A 14,522-nucleotide genomic window follows, 5' to 3' on the forward strand; every position below is an offset into this window, starting at 1 on the left:
AATAGGATCAGGCCTAGGCAGAGAGCTGAGCAGTACTCTAGTACGTCTCTGTGTCCTGGTTGCCGCATTATCTCTGTTGTTTATTTATGGATTGGAGAACTCTCTGACCTGTAACAAAGGTTGGATAGGTCAGAGACAATTGGAAGAGGAATCCTCTACTCTATTGTCCCCTGTGCCCCACGCCAAAATACACTCTGAAATCTGTATTTAAATATTAAATTAGTATGGTTAAGGTATTCTTTTTTAATGTTAAAAAATTAAATGGTCAGCCCACTTAATATTTACAATGTAGGACTTACCTTGCGTATTCTCTGTCTTGTATTTTTGCTTTATTTAAGCTAAACTGGCCTCCAAAGCTGGAAGGTGAATTAACAGTTGAAAATAATGACATGTATAAAAGGTGTGTTTGGAGGATTGCAGATGCAGGGGCACCATACTGCTGAGGGAGTGTTGGAAGCTCACTGCAGAAGATGATAAAAGCAGACTGATGTGTATTACTTGCTGAAATATAAACTGGAGGCACAGGTAAAGATTACTAAACCTAATCTGAGCAGTTTGGCAGATAAGACAGGCTGTCAGGCCGTGGCAGTTCAGCAGTGGGCGTGCTGCCTGTGAACCAAGTCATTTGTTCCAGAGGACTACACTTAAATACCACAAATAAAATTTTCCTTGTCACTGATATTTGGTATCACAATGAAATACATGTTATCTTTCAGGTTTCCGGTTGAATTACCAGCCATTAACATCTGGTGATTTGGGTTGTAAAATTATTTTTAGTTTTGCCTGTTCATATTTCATCCACAAAGCACAAACAAGATATATTTTCCCACATAAGAATGTAAGCAGTATAAGACTTTAAAACACACTAATGAAATATACATGATTACATGCTTCAATGAACTAAAACTTTCATCTGTGATCTTTATTTTGCAACACTCTGAAGTAACATTACAGTCTTTTCAGTGTGCTATGTTATCGATATCCCCTACTTTACTCTGGGAATCCTTTATTGCCATTGAGCATATGAAAGTTGAGACATGTGCATAGCTTCTCCCCATTGAGCCCATCAGTGGGGAGGAGCTATGTACCGGGGACACTTGGCAAAGATTTTCATGAGTCTGTTGGATGTAACAGCTCCTTAAGGAAACTTCACAGTTTACCTTCCCTATTTTTTTTGCCATTTGTAAACTACGGCTCAGTGATGTAAAACATAATACATTCTGAGCTGTGGCATAACTGCAGCTTAGGTTTTCATATTCAAGACAAGCAGAGGTATAGCTGAAAATGTATGAACGCTTATTATGCCTCAAGATCCCTTTGTTGGTTTAGTTGTGACAACTTCCAAACACCTGACTTGGGGCTAAAGCATCTTTCTATCTGGCATCAGTATTTCTAAGTTGCCTTTAAACTGAATAAACATTTGGTGTTTATATTTAATTGCTTCAATGTGGAACACTGCAATTTAAAAAATTACATATATGTAATATAATATTTTACACTAAATAATAGTGACTGGCAGTCCATTGGCCAAAGAAGTATTATTTTTCAGATATTCTGCTCTGTGTCATCAGCTGTAGACACTGACCTGGTATTTATCTGGAAAGGCTTGCTGTCAGGGGTTCACAGTGCTGCCTGTGAGTTATCTCCAGACCCTTTACAGATGGCACTTTAGGACAAAGTGAATCACAGGTTGCACTAGAAGTTGCCTTTGAAATTAGACCTGAACTATGTGAAACTGGAACCCTTGTACACAAAGCTCTCTACCATCCAAATCCTGATGAACTCTTAGGGAAGAACAGTTTTCCAGATTCATTCTTTCCACGCATAAGATTTCCCCACTGCCCAATTAAAAATTTTCTCCCATTCTGTGGGTTGCCTGTTCACTCTGATGGTAGTTTCTTTTGCTGTGCAGAAGCTCTTCCATTTAATTAGATCTGATTTGTCAATTTTGGCTTTTGTTGCCATTGCTTTTGGTGTTTTAGACATGAAGTCCTTACCCATGCCTATGTCCAGAATGGTATTGCCTAGGTTTTCTTCTAGGGTTTTTATGGTTTTAGGTCTAACATTTAAGTCTCTAATCCATATTGAATTAATTTTTGTATAAGGTGTAAGGAAGGGATCCATTTTTAGCATTCTATATATGGCTAGCCAGTTTTCCAAGCACCATTTATTAAATAGGGAATCCTTTCTCCATTTCATGTTTTTGTCAGGTTTGTCAAAGATCAAATGGTTGTAGATGTGTGGTGGTATTATTTCTGAGGGCTCTGTTCTGTTCCATTGGTCTATATCTCTGTTTTGGTACCAGTACCATGCTGTTTTGGTTACTGTAGCCTTGTAGTATAGTTTGAAGTCAGGTAGCATGATGCCTCCAGCTTTGTTCTTTTGGCTTAGGATTGTCTTGGCAATGTGGGCTCTTTTTTGGTTCCAGATGAACTTTAAAGTAGTTTTTTCCAATTCTGTGAAGAAAGTCATTGGTAGCTTGATGGGGATGGCATTGAATCTATAAATTACCTTGGGCAATATGGCCGTTTTCATGATATTGATTCTTCCTATCCATGAACATGGAATGTTCTTCCATTTGTTGTGTCCTCTTTTATTTCATTGAGCAGTGGTTTGTAGTTCTCCTTGAAGAGGTCCTTCACATCCCTTGTAAGTTGGATTCCTAGGTATTTTATTCTATTTGAAGCAGTTGTGAATGGGAGTTCATTCATGATTTGGCTCTCTGTTTGTCTGCTGTTGGTGTATAAGAATGCTTATGATTTTTGCACATTGATTTTGTTTCCCGAGACTTTGCTGACATTGCTTATCAGCTTAAGGAGATTTTGGACTGAGATGATGGGGTTTTCTAAGTATACAATCATGTCATCTGCAAACAGGGACAACTTGACTTCCTCTTTTCCTAATTGAATACCCTTTATTTCTTTCTCCTGCCTGATTGCCCTGGCCAGAACTTCCAACACTATGTTGAATAGGAGTGGTAAGAGAGGGCATCCCTGTCTTGTGCCAGTTTTCAAAGGGAATGCTTCCAGTTTTTGCCCATTCAGTATGATACTGGCTGTGGGTTTGTCATAAATAGCTCTTATTATTTTGAGATATGTTCCATCAATACTGAATTTATTGAGAGTTTTTAGCATTAAGGACTGTTGAATTTTGTCAAAGGTCTTTTCTGCATCTGTTGAGATAATCATGTGGTTTTTGTCTTTGGTTCTGTTTATATGTTGGATTAGGTTTATTGATTTGCATATGTTGGACCAGCCTTGCATCCCAGGGATGAAGCCCACTTGATCATGGTGGATAAGGTTTTTGATGTGCTTCTGGATTCGATTTGCCAGTATTTTATTGAGGAGTTTTGCATCAATGTTCATCAGGGGTATTGGTCTAAAAAATCTCTTTCTTTGTTGTGTCTCTGCTAGGCTTTGGTACCAGCATGATGTTGGCCTCATAAAAGCAGTTAGGGAGGATTCCATCTTTTTCTGTCGATTGGAATAGTTTCAGAAGCAATGGTACCAGCTCCTCCTCTGGAGTAGAATTTGGCTGTGAATCCATCTGGTCCTGGACTTTTTTTGGTTGGTAGGCTATTAATTATTGCCTGTATTTCAGAGCCTGTTATTGCTCTATTGAGGGTTTTGGCTTCTTCCTGGTTTAGTCTTGGGAGAGGGTATGTGTCCAGGTATTTATCCATTTCTTCTAGGTTTTCTAGTTTATTTGGATAGAAGTGTTTATAGTATTCTCCAATGGTAGTTTGTATTTCTGTGGGGTCGGTGGTGATATCCCCTTTATCATTTTTTATTGTATCTATTTGATTCTTCTCTCTTTTCTTCTTTATTAGTCTTGCTAGCGGTCTATCAATTTTGTTGATCTTTTCAAAAAATCAGCTCCTGGATTCATTGATTTCTTGAAGGGTTTTTTGTGTCTCTATCTCCTTCAGTTCTGCTCTGATGTTAGTTATTTCTTGCCTCCTGCTAGCTTTTGAATATGTTTGCTCTTGCTTCTCTAGTTATTTTAATTGTGATGTTAGGGTGTTAATTTTAGATCTTTTCTCCTTTTTCTTGTGGCCATTTACTGCTATAAATTTCCCTCTACACACTGCTTTAAATGTGTCCAAGAGATTCTGGTGTGCTGTATCTTTGTTCTCATTGGTTTCAAAGAACATCTTTATTTCTGCCTTCATTTCGTTATGTACCCAGTAGTCATTCAGGAGCAGGTTGTTCAGTTTCCATGTAGTTGAGCAGTTTTGAGAGAGTTTCTTAATCCTGAGTTCTAGTTTGATTGCACTGTCATCTGAGAGACAGTTTGTTATAATTTCTGTTCTTTTACATTTTCTGAGGAGTGCTTTACTTCCAAGTATGTGGTCAATTTTGGAATAAGTGCGATATGGTGCTGAGAAGAAAGCATATTCTGTTGATTTGGGGTGGAGAGTTCTGTAGATGTCTATTAGGTCTGCTTGGTGCAGAGCTGAGTTCAATTCCTGGATATCCTTTTTAACTTTCTGTCTTGTTTATCTGTCTAATGTTGATGGTGGGGTATTAAAGTCTCCCATTATTATTGCATGGGAGTCTAAGTCTCTTTGTAAGTCTCTAAGGACTTGCTTTATGAATCTGGGTGCTCCTGTATTGGGTGCATATATATTTAGGATAGTTAGCTCTTCTTGTTGAATTGATCCCTTTACCATTATGTAATGGCCTTCTTTGTCTCTTTTGATCTTTGATGGTTTAAAGTCTGTTTTATCAGAGACTAGGATTGCAACCCCTGCCTTTTTTTTATTTTCCATTTGCTTGATAGATCTTCCTCCATCCCTTTATTTTGAGCATATGTGTGTCTCTGCACATGAGATGGGTCTCTTGAATACAGCACACTGATGGGTCTTGACTCTTTATCCAATTTGCCAGTCTGTGTCTTTTAATTGGAGCATTTAACCCATTTACATTTAAGGTTAATATTGTTATGTGTTAATTTGATCCTGTCATTATGATGTTAGCTGGTTATTTTGCTCGTTAGTTGATGCAGTTTCTTCCTAGCATCCATAGTCTTTACATTTTGGCTTGTTTTTTCAGTGTCTGGTACCAGTTGTTCCTTTCCATGTTTAGTGCTTCCTTTAGGAGCTCTTGTAGGGCAGGCCTGGTGGTGATAAAATCTCTCAGCCTTTGCTTGTCTATAAAGGATTTTATTTCTCCTCCACTTATAAAACTTAGTTTGGCTGGATATGAAATTCTGGGTTGAAAATTCTTTTCTTTAAGAATATTGAATATTGGCCCCCACTCTCTTCTGGCTTATAGAGTTTCTGCTGAGAGATCTGCTGTTAGTCTGATGGGCTTCCCTTTGTGAGTAACCCGACCTTTCTCTCTGGCTGCCCTTAACATTTTTTCCTTCATTTCAATTTTGGTGAATCTGAGAATTACATGTCTTGGAGTTGCTCTTTTCGAGGAGTATCTTTGTGGCGTTCTCTGTATTTCCTGAATTTGAATGTTGGCCTGCCTTGCTAGGTTGGGGAAGTTCTCCTGGATAATACCCTGCAGAGTGTTTTCCAACTTGGTTCCATTTTCCTCATCACTTTCAGGTACACCAATCAGATGTAGATTTGGTCTTTTCACATAGTCCCATATTTCTTGGAGGCTTTGTACATTTCTTTTTACTCTTGTTTCTTTAAACTTCTCTTCTCACTTCGTTTCATTCACTTGATCTTCAATCACTGATACCGTTTCTTCCAGTTGATTAAATCGGTTACTGAAGCTTGTGCGTTTGTCACATAGTTCTCGTGCCATGGTTTTCAGCTCTATCGGGTCATTTAAGGACTTCTCTACATTGGTTATTCTAGTTAGCCATTTGTCTAATCTTTTTTCAAGGTTTTTAGCTTCTTTGTGATGGGTTCGAACTTCCTCCTTTAGCTCAGAGAAGTTCGATCATCTGAAGCCTTCTTCTCTCAGCTCGTCAAAGTCATTCTCCATCCAGCTTTGTTCCGTTGCTGGCGAGGAGCTGTGTTCCTTTGGAGGGGGAGAGGCACTCTGATTTTTAGAATTTTCAGCTTTTCTGCTGTTTTTTCCCCATCTTTGTGGTTTTATCTACCTTTGGTCTTTGATGATGGTGACGTACAGATGGGGTTTGGGTGTGGATGTTCATTCTGTTTGTTAGTTTTCCGACAGGACCCTCAGCTGCAGGTCTGTTGGAGTTTGCTGGAGGTCCACTGCATACCCTGTTTGCCTGGGTATCAGCAGCGGAGGCTGCAGAAGAGTGAATATTGCTGAACAGCAAATGTTGCTCCCTGATCGTTCCTCTGGAAGCTTCATCTCAGAGGGGTACCCGGCCCTGTGAGGTGTCAATCTGCCCCTACTGGGGGGTGCCTCCCAGTTAGGCTACTCACAGGTCAGGGATCCACCTGAGGAGGCAGTCTGTCTGTTCTCAGATCTCAAACTCCATGCTGGGAGAACCACTACTCCCTTCAAAGCTGTCAGGCAAGGACCTTTAAATCTGCAGAGGTTTCTGCTGCCTTTTGTTTGGCTATGCTCTGTCCCCAGAGGTGGAGTCTACAGAGGCAGGCAGGCCTCCTTGAGCTCTGGTGGGCTTCCCCCAGATCAAGCTTCCCGGCCGCTTTGTTTACCTACTCAAGCCTCAGCAATGGTGGGCCCCCCTCTCCCAGCCTTGCTGCTGCCTTGCAGTTAGATCTCAGACTGCTGTGCTAGCAATGAGGGAGGCTCCGTGGACATGGGATCCTCCGAGCCAGGCACGGGATATAATCTCTTGGTGTGCCATTTGCTAAGACCCTTGGAAAAGCACAGTATTAGGGTGGGAGTGACCCAATTTTCCATGTGCTGTGTGTCACAGTTTCCCTTGGCTAGGAAAGGGAATTGCCTTACCCCTTCTGCTTCCTGGGTGAGGCAATGCCTCGTCCTGCTTTGGCTCTCGCTCAGTGGTCTGCACCCACTGTCCTGCACCCACTGTCCAACATGCCCCAATGAGATGAACTTGGTACCTCAGTTGGAAATGCAGAAATCACCCGTCTTCTGCGTTGCTTACGTTGGAAGCTATAGCCTGGAGCTGTTCCTATTCAGCCATCTTGGAACCTGATCCCGCTGTTTTCATTGATTTTAGTGTCAGAGATGGCTTTGGATTCCCAGTTCTGTGTGCTCCTGTCTGGCTCCTGAACCTAGCTGGAGAGGTGTGTCAGTCCCAACTGGTGAAGTCCTGAGAGGAAGCTACACAAAAGGCAGCAAGGTATTAATAAATGTACCTCTGACATTTTAACCCCGTCTGATTTTTCCATGGAATGGACAAGTAGTAGCCTCTGCCAGAGCTACCTTGTAAAGGAAAAAAAAGAAACTTGAAGTCGTAAACTGTTTATTAGTTTGTGCTGTTATTTTTGTGTTAACTCATTTATATTGATTTGTAAATTATTAATTTATGAGCTACTATTTATCAATTCATTGCCTACATGTCAGCAAACAAGTTTTCTTCTTAATAAAGAATCCAATGGCTGGGCACAGTGGTTCACACCTATAATCTCAGCACATTGGGATGGCAAGGCAGGAGGATTCCTTGAGGCTAGGAGTTCAAGACCAGCCTGGGCAACATAGCAAGATTTCATCTCTGCAAAAAAATGAAAACATTGGCTGGGCATGGTGGCTCCTTCTTGTAGTTCAGGCTACTCAGGAGCCTGAGGTGGGAGGATCGCTTGAACCCAGGAGTTTGAGGCTGCAGTGAACTGTGATCCTAACACTGCTCTCTAGCCTGGATGACACACCAAGACACCATCTCTTCAAAAAAGGAATCTAGGGGCATCAGTGTGTGCACGCAGCATGGCTTGTGAATGCGGAAGTGCATGTGTGCATAGTTGTGCTCAAGAATGTGTTGATGAAATGATTATACCTTCTCAGAATGAAGGTAATTTTTCTTTTTTTTTTTTTTTTGAGATGGAGTCTCGCTCTGTCACCAGGCAGGAGCGCAGTGGCACTATCTTGGCTCACTGCAACCTCTGCCTTCTGGGTCAAGTGATTCTCTTATCTCAGCCTCCCAAGTAGCTGGGACTACAGGCACACACCACTGCTCCCAGCTAATTTTTTGTATTTTAGTAGAGACGGGGTTTCACCATGTTGGCCAGGATGGTCTCAATCCCCTGACGTGATCTGCCCGCCTCGGCCTCCCAAAGTGCTGGGATTACAGGTGTGAGCCACTGTGCCTGGCCTGAAGGTATTTTCATAAAGATCTCTCCATGTCTTAGATTTGATTCTTCCTTTAAATATTTTTCTCATTGACATTTGAAAGCATCTGGCCATATATAAAATGAAGAATTTTCATAACTCCATAAAAGAATTATGACATCATCTACTATTTCTGTCTCTTGTCTCATAAATCTAAACCATCAACCTGCTTATTTTTGTATACTGTCACACTGTGTATTCCCTGCATTGAATGCCTTTCTGTTGATATTCTCTGTAAAAATTGTGGGAAGTTTTCTGCACCCTAAATTTTCTGTTATGGGGATTAAATATCCACTATCCAGTTTTTTTCCAAGTCTTACAGCAGCAACGGTAAATACAGCCCTCACAGCAGCCTGTTGCTTGTCCTGCAATTATGTTTCCATCACATTACGCAAAGCCTCTTTTTCTTCGTGGTCATACCCTACTAGTAAGTTTTTAAAAAATTTTGTAATATGTGTGTATACAAATACTTATATGTATGTGTGTACACATACAGCTGATCTCTAGTGAGATTATGTATGCGTGAACTATAGAATTAGCTTGAAATTTTAAGAAAATAAATTGTTTTTTAAAGATAAATCTCATGTTTAAGAAGGGGAATTACAATGGAATCATTTAGGGATGCCTCAGCCTAAACATAATATGGAAAAAGCCATAACCAAAAGTCATGTTAGAGTACTAGGTTACTCAACCTATCATCACATTTAATTAAAATGTCAGTTTGAACCATGGCCAGTCTATTTTGGTTAATATGTTATTTAAATCAGCTTGTGAAGTCTTCATTTTAAATATAGAACTTGTGTTAATGAACTGGAAAATAACATTCGATTGCTTGGAAGTTGTGTTAAAGCCTAAAGATTTATGACTTTGTAAAAGAAGAAAACCAGCTGGTGATCAGTTGGCATTAGTATATGAGGATGTACTCATATTTGGTAATAGGCTTTTTTTTTTTTCTAACTAGAGTAAGGGAGTTGGGAACAGGAGGCAGAAACAAGGACACAGATGTATAAAAAATCATAGCACAAAACTGCATTGAGTTCTGAGTATAGGTCTGTGATCCATGCTTCAGTTTGAGAGGTTCATGTGTCCCTTAAGAGAAGGGACAGGAAAGCCAGGAGGACAGGAGTATGTTTGGACCTGTGCCTGTGCTTCCACCACAGAAGTCAGCAGCTCTACCTTTCTCTTTTTTCCTTATCTAATAATTGTCTCCTCTTCAAATTTGGGAAATGAGTTTAATCAAAGATTTGTTGTGTTTTTTGTTTGTTTTTGAAATGTGGCCTCAGTGTGTTGCCCAGGCTGGTCTTAAACTCCTGGGCTCAAATGATCCTCCCTCTCAGCTCCTGAGTAGCTGGGACTACAGGCGTGCACCACCACACCCAGCTAAGTTAATGCTAATGTATAGTTTATTTGCTTCGGTTTTGAAGGGCAGGATGTATGTAGTTCTGTGTGTTTAGTGGGGAGTGTTTGTGTGTGTGTGTGTGTGTAGTCCATTGCTGCTACAACAAACCACCATGTCAGGGCATAAAACAAATTTATTACACTCCTGTATGTCAGAGTCTGATGTGGATGTCCCTGGGCTAAAATCTAGGCGGTGGAAAGGCTACCTTCATCTCTAGAGGGTCTAGGGGAGAATCTTTTTTCTTGCCTTTTCCACATTCTGGAGTCTGCCTGCATTTTTTGGCTTTGGGCTCTTCTCCACTCTCACCACTAGCGACCTTGCATCTCATGGACCCTTCTTCTATGGCCACATGTCTCTGTGGCTCTTTCCTTCCCCCTTCCTTCCACTGTTAAGGACTCATGTGCTTACTTAGTCCTGATGGAGACGCCATCATCACCCACATGAGCCCACTGTCCTAATCCATACAGGCTGCTACAAGGAAATGCACTAGACTGGGCAGCTTATAAACAACAGAACTTTGTTTCTCACAGTCCTGGAGGCTGAGAAGTGCAAGATCAAGGTGCCCGCAGTTTTGGTGTCTGGAGAAGGTCTGCTTTCTCTTGGAGGCCTCCTTCTTGCTGTGTCTTCACATGATGAGAAGAACAAACAAGCTCCCTTGTGCCTTTAATAAGGGTGCTAATCCCAGTCATGAGGACAGAATCCCCCATAAGTCTTAACCTCCTAATACCATCACCTTGAGGGTTAGGATTTTAGCCCATGAACGTTGATGGAACACAACGTTCCTTCCATAGCACCAGGGTAGTCTCCTCATGTCAAAGTCTTTACCTTAATCACATGCATGATGTACCGTTTTCATGTAAGGTTCTAGGAATCTGTGGACGTCTTTGGGGGGCCATTATTTTGCTGACCACATTATACATATATTTTAATATTCTAGACTCGTATGAAAACAATGCTACTTCTATTGCTTTATATGTGTATGTGTGTGTGTTAAATTTATTTTCAAAAAAGTCATAGACAAAAACATACCCATTTTGTTTAAAAAAAGTTTTTTACTATTTTACTTCATACTGCCAACTCCTTTTTCCTGAAACGGCTTCTATCCTGGAATTCTTTTTTGCTATTAGTTTTATTTTATTGAAATATTCATGAATGAGCATAGACTTGTATATGGATTTAAAATTCATAGTAATGTTCTCATGAATTCATCTGTGAATAACATTTTATAGACAAAATATCTGCACTAGGATCAGGACAAGAGGAAGAGGTATAATTCCCTTGTATTAAGGTACCGCCATTCATTGTTATTATTTTAAAATACGAGTGTTGACTGATGTTAAAACACAAAAAGGGGCCAGGAGTGGTGGCTCCCGCCTGTAATCCCAACACTTTTGGAGGCCGAGGCGATTGGATCACCTGAGGTCAGGAGTTTGAGACCAGCGTGGCCAAGATGGTGAAACCTCATCTCTACTAAAAATACAAAAATTGACTAGGCGTCTGTTTTGCACCTGTAATTTTAGCTACCCAGGAGGCTGAGTCAGGAGAATCGCTGGAACCTAGGAGGCGGAGGCTGCCATGAGCGGAGATCATACCAGTGCACTCCAGCCTAGGTGACAGAAAGAACAAGACTCTGTTCTTTCCCCCCACCCAAAACACACACACACACACACACACACACACACACATACACACACGCGCGCGCGCCCGCGCAAAAGGATAATTGGCCAGGCACAGTGGCTTACGCCTGTAATCCCAACACTTTGGGAGGCTGAGGCGGGCGGATCACCTGAGGCCGGGAGTTCGAGACCAGCCTGACCAACATGGAGAAACCCTGTCTCTATTAAAAATACAAAAATTAGCAGGCCTGTTGGCCCATGCCTGTAATCCCAGCTACTCGGGAGGCTGAGTCAGGAGAATCGCTTGAACCTGGGAGATGGAGGTTGCTGTGAGCTGAGATCGCACCATTGCACTCCAGCCTGGGCAACAAGAGTGAAACTCTGTCTCAAAGAGAAAAGAAAAAGGGCAGATTTATAATTGGGCAGTAGAATTGAAAATCATTTTAACAAATATCCAAAATGCCTAAGGAACTTGTATAAATAAATAGGAAAAAAAGAGAGAGAAAAACATCAAGAAGCCCCCAAAAAAGCAGATTTATAAAGGGGCAATGGATTTGAGTAGACGTTTAGCCAAAGAAGACATCCAGCTGGTGAAAAGGCATATGGAAAGGCGCTCAACATCACTGATTACCGGGAAAATGAAAATCAAAACTGCCACAAGTGGCTTAGACCATAGCGGCGTGCATGAACGTTTTCAGGCCTTCAGTTGTTGGGAGTGGCTGAGGAGAGTGGGGAGCTTTTGTCTGTAGTTGCAAGAGTGGAGTCTCAACAAGAACCAGTGTATTCTGGACATGTGTGGGCCCTGGAGTGTGCGTGGCTGGATGCCTTGTCTACCTGTGCCTTACAGAGTGACACCATTGTGCTGTGGTCGATCAGAGGGGCAGGTGGCTTTCACAGGGAGTGAGAAGTGGCGGGGGTTGGTTTGTTTGCCTGTGGATGATAGCAAAAGTGTGTTGGCTTCCCAAGAACTTTTTCCAGTGGCCTGTTTTACTGCAGTTCTAGACCCAGACTGGGGTCCCAAGGCATTTCAGCAGCCCACAGCTTCTTAGTAAGTGCATGTTCAGTTGGATCCCCCAGCTCAGCCTGGGTCATCCCCACCTTCTGCCTCCTGGGCCATAGCTCGGCTCTGCACTGAGCCATCATCCTGTGGTGAGCAAGACCCCATTCTTGGGCTTCAGTGTCTTTTCCTGCAGCATGCAATCAAGGTGGTGGCTGGAAGGGGCCAAGGAGCCACATCTCACAGTGCCTGCTGCCTGAACAAGGACCAGAGGCTTGTGGAACACATGGCTGTCAGCTTTCTCCTACTCGATGACTCTTCAGCTGCCCCCACATGGCTTTCTAGCTCACAGCAGATCTAGCCTCCTCTGAGCAGTGAAGATGGGATGTTTTATGGTCATTTTCCCAGGTGTGCAGAGCCCAAGTGGAGTTCTTCAGCCCACCCTAGTCCACCCCCTCACTAACCCCCCTGGAGGGAGATCCTGTTAGTCACTATGGGGTGAGTGTCTGTGTGTGTGTGTGTGTGTGTGTGTGTGTGTATGTGTGTGTGTTCATCACTTGTTGCTTGGGGTTGGGAAGAGACAACAAAAGCCTACAGAATCTCTTGTTCTCAGTTCATCTCCCACCCTAGTCCAATCATGGTCTAACATCCTTAGCTACCAATGGCAGAGGAGACTCTGCACATTTGTGTTCATGTGGCCTTGGATGTTGGCAGATTCAGATTGGTGCCCCAGGCATCTGTGCCTGTAACTGCAGTTTCAGCAGGCTCAGGACCAGGCTAAAGGGCCTCCAAGCTTCCTCCAGTTTCCTGGTGCATGCATGTGCAATATACTCCCCTGGCCTGGGGCTTTCCTGCCTCTTCTTACCAGTTGGGTCAGAACTAGCTTATGAATCAGTGTTTTCTGAGCTTTAATAGAACTGTCTCCGACCAGTTGGATACCTGAAAAGGGCTATGTGATATAGATTCTTACAGATATATTATTTTAGAGTAGTTTTGAGTGTACAGCAAAATGGAGTGCAGAGTGCAGAGATCTCATATGCCCTCAATTCCTGTACACACTCGGGTCACTCCACAAACAACCTCCTACACCAGAGATACTTTGAAACATTAGAAAATATATTTGAGCATCCAGAAATTTATAAACTAGGCAGCCCCAGACTGCAGGCAGCTCAGAGGTCCTACAGAGAGGCTTAGGGACGGTGGGGGGAGAATTTTATATGGTGAATGTGGAAGAAAAAGAAAATACTTGATTGGGTGAAATAAAGCAGTGGCCTTATTTGCAACATTACAGTGGAAAGTCTCTGAGTCACTGAGTCAAGTTTTGGATTGTTTAAGGAGGAATTGAGTGTACTGCAGCCACCTCAGCCTCATGGCCGCCTGTTTATTTGATTATTTTTAGCAGAGAAGATCCGTTTAGAACTCTGTTGCCCTGGCTAGAGTGCAGTGGTGTGATCACGGCTCACTGCGGCCACAACCTTCCAGGCTCAGGTGATCCTCCCACCTCAGTGCTCCCCACCCTGAGTAGCTGGGACTACAGGCACGTGCCATCACACCACCATGCTAGGCTAATTGTATTTGTTTGAGAGATGGAGTTTCCCTAAGTTGCTTCGGCTTCTTTTGAACTCTTAGACTCAAATAATCTGCCTGCATTGGTCTCCCCAAGTGCCGGAATTACAGGCCATCTAAATCTTTTATCTCAGATTTGCCTTGTGACAAAAGGAGGGATACTTTTTCTGACATGATGAGGCAGAGAAAGGGGAGGTGGGCGCATCCTGTGCATATTCTTTTCTCAGGTGATGGGGGAGTTCGAGACCAGCCTGAATATGGTCGGCTCTTGCCTAATGGGATATATTTTCTCCTTGAATGATTTTGCAAGATATCAGATGAGAGAAGTTGAATAAATGTTAGAAGAACATAAAGATAGGTTACACATGTTGGGTTTCTGAAGAAATGATGTCACCAGAGAAACAAAACTTTTATTGATTTCTGGAAACATTTAGCGCCAATTTTTTATGTAAGTAAATTGAATGTATGAAATACATTAAAAAATTACTTACTTTTATGTAAGTAAATTGAATGTATGATGATATCTCTGACCACTTTTTGATATTTTTTTCTGGTTCAGCTGAGTGGTGTCATTGAGTAAACACAAAGTGGGACTCATCCAGGGATGAGATTTTGCCACAGAAAGGATGAGCAGCAAGTCAGGGAGCTTAAGGTAAGTATGAGAAAGTGACTATCTAAAATTGCTTAGGTAGAAGGAGACAGATTGGATTTTTTCGTGTTTGGTATGTGGGGTAAAAGTGGTGTGGGTGTGT

At 42.1% G+C, this 14,522-nt stretch overlaps 1 protein-coding gene across 6 annotated transcripts in view; it reads left to right on the forward strand.

The window, feature by feature from the left end:
- Positions 1–14,522, forward strand: part of LOC102115579 (arf-GAP with GTPase, ANK repeat and PH domain-containing protein 5-like) — a 56,004-nt gene that overhangs the window by 13,699 nt on the left and 27,783 nt on the right. For 2 of the 6 annotated variants that reach the window (XR_012417734.1, XR_012417735.1), the window contains 3 exons: positions 339–525; positions 7,087–7,209; positions 14,330–14,422. The gene's annotated coding sequence lies outside the window, so the exon portion shown is untranslated. Of the gene's footprint in view, positions 1–338; positions 526–7,086; positions 7,210–13,997; positions 14,219–14,329; positions 14,423–14,522 lie in introns of all 6 variants that reach the window. The other 4 variants (XR_012417736.1, XM_074001636.1, XM_065520742.1 and 1 more) reach the window with 3 other exon arrangements.

This window comes from Macaca fascicularis, chromosome 9, assembly GCF_037993035.2.
Source record: "Macaca fascicularis isolate 582-1 chromosome 9, T2T-MFA8v1.1".
NCBI lineage: Eukaryota > Metazoa > Chordata > Mammalia > Primates > Cercopithecidae > Macaca > Macaca fascicularis.